Source organism: Dufourea novaeangliae, unplaced genomic scaffold, assembly GCF_001272555.1.
Source record: "Dufourea novaeangliae isolate 0120121106 unplaced genomic scaffold, ASM127255v1 scaffold58, whole genome shotgun sequence".
Lineage (NCBI taxonomy): Eukaryota > Metazoa > Arthropoda > Insecta > Hymenoptera > Halictidae > Dufourea > Dufourea novaeangliae.
Window position 1 is genome coordinate 82,627 of NW_015373930.1, and position 6,000 is coordinate 88,626.

Consider the following 6,000-nt stretch of genomic DNA (forward strand, 5'->3'; position numbering starts at 1 on the left):
GTCGCGCGACTAATCAGGTTGCCACACCAACAGCGCGGATCAATGGGACGCACAAATAGTTTGTAAAAGAAGTAATCGAATAAAGCCTATATATAACCGATGACTCCACTTGTCCGTTTATTTGAACGACCCTGACATGCCGACTGACCCGGCATCCCGATCCTCTCGACCTACCGGCGACGTTCGTTGCACACTGTTTAACACATAAAATATCTCATAACCGTTAATTGTCGATGTTGATAGATTTTTATGCGCTGAATACGAATCTGCAAACTGTTTTGTCTCGGCACGTCCAGTTTTTGAGAAAATCATTTTTTTTAAATTGCAAATTTTTAAATTTTGAAGCGTGTTTTGCTTTTAGTCATACTTATTCAGTTGCTTTTCGCACGAAATAATTCTCTGAAAATGATGTAAATGATTATTATATTATATAGTAACCTAAACTTGTTTCAATAATGATCAAAGTAAGGATATTCTTGAATGTATTTAAAAAATTAAGGGTCTAGGAGAAAAACTAAGCATAGTATGCTGTAGAAGCAGCTTTTCTGCTAAGGAATGTATGAAGAAAAGTTAAAAAATCTGTTTTGATTTCAATAGTGAAGCGATATACAATAGTTCAGCAAAATACGTGGGCAAGGCAATTGCCGTCATTGAGTACTACTGCCGCATCCGCGTTTTTTGCTGAACTATTTTGCTTCTCTATTGAAAATAAAACAGATTTTGTAATTTACCTTAATGCTTTCCTTAGCAGAAAGATCTGGGTTAGTTTTTGAAATAAATTGACGACCATCAGCAAAAATTGATGCGTTTTTGGTGTCCTTCCTACTTTCATCATTATTTAAACATATTTACGTGTCTACACTCTATACTTGTTTGATTCGATACCGGAATAATTCGCCACGTAACGAACCGAGTGCCGGGACCGTCCCGAGGGGGACGCGCAATGAGAACTTTGAGGCACGTTTTGACTGCGGACGCGCGGGTCGTAAATCCGGCGTCTTACGGATACAAAGAGAGACAGGAAACTGACAAAGGCGCAGACAAAATTACTGAGGAATTTCAAGGGGTGCTCAGTTCCGGAGGAGATCACGCAGTAAAGATTGGCTTTCATTATCGCAGTTCCATTTGAGTGGAAGGATAGATTGGAAAGGATTTGGAAATATACACAGACATTCCCAGCACCGTAACGATTCGCGAGAAACGACGGGTTTTCTCGGGATGACTCTCGGCAGTTCATAACGACGGGTTTCGGTGCCTTGTTCGCGAGAGCGCGGAAAACGATGGGTTTTCGTGGGACGACTCTCGGTGGTTGAGAACGACGGGCAAGAAACGGCCCTAACGGCTCACGGGTTGATCGCGATCGAAGAGAACTAAGCGAACTGAGCTGATTTAGCGTGATCGAAATGAACTTGACGCGAAAGATACTGTTTTTCGATCGATTTTCATGGTCACGGTGACAGGTGGAACGCGGACGCCCCCGTCCTCCCCCGCCGCGACAAAAACAGACACGTCCTTCGCACGACGAGCCGGAAAGTTTCGTTAGGTAACGTACAAGTTCAAACAATACTGTTACATTCGGTAATGTCAGAACTTCTTTCCGTTGCACATTTCTCCTCATCACCTTCACTCGCAGAGGAATGAACGAGAACCGTCAATTCAGCGACACGTGGAAGAGAAGCGCCTCGACTGCCTCGACGACACGATGATCACGAACGATAACCTGCTGCTACTCCGAATCTTTGATGTTTTCCTATACATATACATATACATAAGTAAATGTATGCGCAAAATTTAGAGTAGCACTGTCGTTCTTTATTACCTTGACCCCTTTGTATAAGGCAGGAACAGATGGTGGGGATGTCACGCAGCCGATCACATGCGAGTCAAGCGTTACATTTTCTTGAACAATCATGTGTGAGGTCTTTTCCGAAAACACGAGTCCCATAATCTCGGGAGAGATGACCAAATGTCATCACTTCAGTTTTGTATTCACTTTTCAGCAAATATTATACTAAAACGAATGTTTCCCACTTTTTCTGAATCAGCATACTGATATTTGTCTGAATATTGTCATTGAACGTCGGACTAGTAAAACACATTTTATGATTAGGTGGAATTGCCTGATAGTACATTAAAACAAAAATACCTATGCAGTCGACATTTTTCAAACGATAGTTATTCCGCGTTAGGTCAACTGAAAAGAAATGCGATACCGCAATTTTATGAAATTAGCATTACTGATTCAAATAATAATGAAAGTGACACATAGCTTTGAATTTGATATCAGTTCAACAAAGAGTGAACACAATCCGCTGAAAAACGATTGATGGAAACTGAAGCACTATTACTGCGAGAGAAGAATATTTCTAAGCCTTCGATTGCAAATACGGGCGAAGAGTAAAACATTTAATCGTTTTAAAAATAAAGTATCTTCCGGCTGTATTGATGATACATGCTTGAAGAAAGCAATTGCAAACAAAATTTTGGGTTTTATTTTAACTTTTATTTTAATGTTATTATTTCCGCCTCTTAGATCGCGTCGTTACAATCGCTGTGAGCAACAATTGTGCACGACCATGGATTACATTTCGCCAGCTTTGTACATTAAATTACGCAACGTTTTGGGTTTTCATGTACCGGATCTTGTCACCATCATTCGGTGGTTCGGTAAAATGGACATTTGGCCTGGAATCTGCTTGTTTTTATGCTACGCGGGATGTTTATTAATTGGAAACAACCATTGGCTTTCTTTGTATCTGGATCTGGCGTAAAGAAAACAGATTTGTCTGTTATGTTGAACAAAATTTACTCGCAAAGTCATTGTCAGTTACTATTAAAAAGCCATATTTTGAAAGAAATGGCCAAAAAAGTTTATTTCCTTTTCGATTATTTACATCTTTTTAAAAGTATTAGAAATAATTTAATGAAAAATGATTTTATGATCAATAGTTCTCGGGTTTCATGGTCCGATGTTGTAGCTCTTTGGAATTTAGAGAAAGATAAAAGTACGCGCGCAGCTTACAAGTTATCCGAAAAGCATATTCGTCCAAATTCTTTTGATAAAATGAAATGTAAGCTTGCACTTCAAGTTTTTAGCCAACGCGTATCATCTGCCATGCTTACCGCTTCTCAAACACATTGCATAGAAACAAGTACTGTACAAAACACAGCAGTTTTTTTCGAAACGCTCAATAATTTATTTGATAATTTAAATAGTAAATGTGCTAGTGATCCCAATCCAAATAAATGCGCGCTCTCCGACTGTCACCGTAATGTTGAAGAAAATTGAATAACACAGTTGGATAATATGAACACATTGTTTGTAGTGTCTTTAGGCAAGTTAAAAAAACCTCCGTGTTTTTTGGGATTACAACAATCTGTAAATGCCACCGTCCAACTGTGGACTGATCTCCGCGTTGAGGGGGTAAAACTTTTACTAACTTTTCGGTTAAATGCTGATGTTTTAGAGAACTTTTTTTCAGTCCTTCGAATGCACGGTGGCACTCACAATCATAATCCTTCGGTAAAAGCGGTGCGTCTTGCAATTCGTAAAAGTATATTGACAAATTTGGAACGCAGTTCAACTAGTGGAAATTGTATGCCTGACGATGACGCACCGTTAATGCCTGGGGATAGTATTTTGCAATGTGTACCAGCCGCGTCTATATCTGATGTAGTATCGGTATACCACCGAATATAGATCAGTATGCTCATTAGAGTCGTGTGCGGTAGAATATTTTGCAGGGTACATCGCTAAGAAGAGTGTTGAAAAATCACGGTGTAGTAAATGTTATGATACTTTTGTTGATCCGGATGCGCAATTTTCGCGGAACGCATATTGTTGATATCTTTTCGGGCCTACGTAGTAAACGATAACATTGACTTTGGACATCTTTGCGTGCCCAGTCAACGTTTTTCAAGATTTTTTAGGATTATCAATCAAGTATTTGATGCGATATATCCAAAATTTCGTAGTAAATATCACATGGTAGATGAAATATTTCCCGTCATTTCCTATCATGTAGAAGAAAATTTTTCACAATGGTATAGCGACGATGAATGTGCGACTCATCGAAAAGAAATGACATATTTGGCATTAAAAGTGAAAATTTTTAAGACTTAGATTTGCAGGCTTATCGGGGAAATATTCTTCAAAATTGTCGCACTTATGAAATTTTTAACGTGTTTTACTGTTCTTAGCAGTAATCATGCAAGTAAACTTTCCAATTTAGCTTTGTTTTGCATCTTTTGCATTAGCTTTCAGTCGGTATGTGCTTTGTTGTATATGTATGTTTTATATGTTCTGTATTATTGCTTCCGTTATATGTATATGCTTTCTTTCTGTATATTATTGCTTTAGTTCTATATTCTTAACACGATTCGGACTACTTTCAGCGTTGTATTATTCGTTTTCTGATCTAAAAGTTTCTTTTCATAATTCTTCTTAACTTTTGGCATGATTACTAAACAATAATACATTTTTCTTTGCACATTTCAATCTTTTTGTTCGGTGACGGATTTGTACATACATGACTGAACACTGAACATACTCGGACAAGGAAAAGACCTTCTTTCACGCCTTCATGTGGTCCATCCCGTTAACAATATTACTTTCACTGTTTATATGATGAACATTAATATTCGAAAATTTTGTCAAAAATAAAAGTAGAATTAAGATGAAAAAAAGGCATGCTCATATCATGTGGCATTAGTAAATCAAAAACGACAGCTTCTGTCTCGTCAATTGTGAAGTATCTATATGAAACAATTGAAGTAAATATTAAAGACTATGTATTGTACAGATAGACCAATAAAATAAATTATTATTGTACAAGCAATTCTTAATCGTTTGTTGACCTTTTTTGAATTAAAATGTGCCCGAATACAAGAATGTAACTCCTGGAATTGCGGACGAGATATTTCACTAATCGATGTCGTTCATTGGACTCTTTGGACGATCTGTTTCGCATCATTGTTTATCAATATTTTCAACGTAAAATACATATTTATTAAGTATCCTATTTGTAGCATCGCTAGATAGTACAATGGAAAGACTCGCAATATATCTCGTCCATAGATGCGAAGGGGTTAATATGTATTATAAAAAACTGTATCTTCATTTTGCGTCACAAGTACCAGGTCAAATAAATTTTTTATCTGTTTGTAGTCTGTTGTAATCTGTTTTGTAGTATAAACGTGTTGTCCGGTTAATAATGATTCGGAATTTGTAACAAATGATACTATCGAATAAACATTTATTTATTTAAAATAAGTATTTATATTTGTATTCTCATAAAACCTTATTCAACAAAAAATTTCGATGCGTTATTAACGAAAAAAATGTTGAGTACAATTGTATTTAACACTTTTTTGCTATGTCAGTGCCACACCGAGAGACAAAAGTATGTATGATAGCACCTGTACAGTATTATGTTCGATTTAAGTGTACGCGCGCAATGATTTTTGTAATTATTGAATATGCGAATAAATCTTTCATATGAACGTTGTTCGATTTCATGGAATAAACTTAATAGAATTGTTATTTACAAAGACTTTGACAATAATGTAACTTTTTTAAAGGAACTACATATGTTTAGTATTATCATGTTATTGAGCATTTCAATTCGAATTCAACGACATATTTGAAAGTTTTGTTTGAGTAATAATTTTTCGGATAACTGTACGAATGTTGCTGGCAAATGTCAAGTTCGGATAGCATCTTTTTTTTTCTTTCATACAGTTATCTGAGAAATTATTTCTCAAACAGAACTTTCAAATGTCTTTGAATTCATCTTAAAATCGTTCATAATACGACATTAATAAAAATATATAGTTCCGTTTAAAAACATTACATTGTTATTAAAATCTCTGTAAATAACAATAAAAAAAATTCAAACATTCTATTTAAGTTTGCTCCATTAAATAAAACAACTTTTATATAAAACATTTTTTCGTCTTCGTAATAGTTAGATTAATATAATAGCATGTATACATTTATAC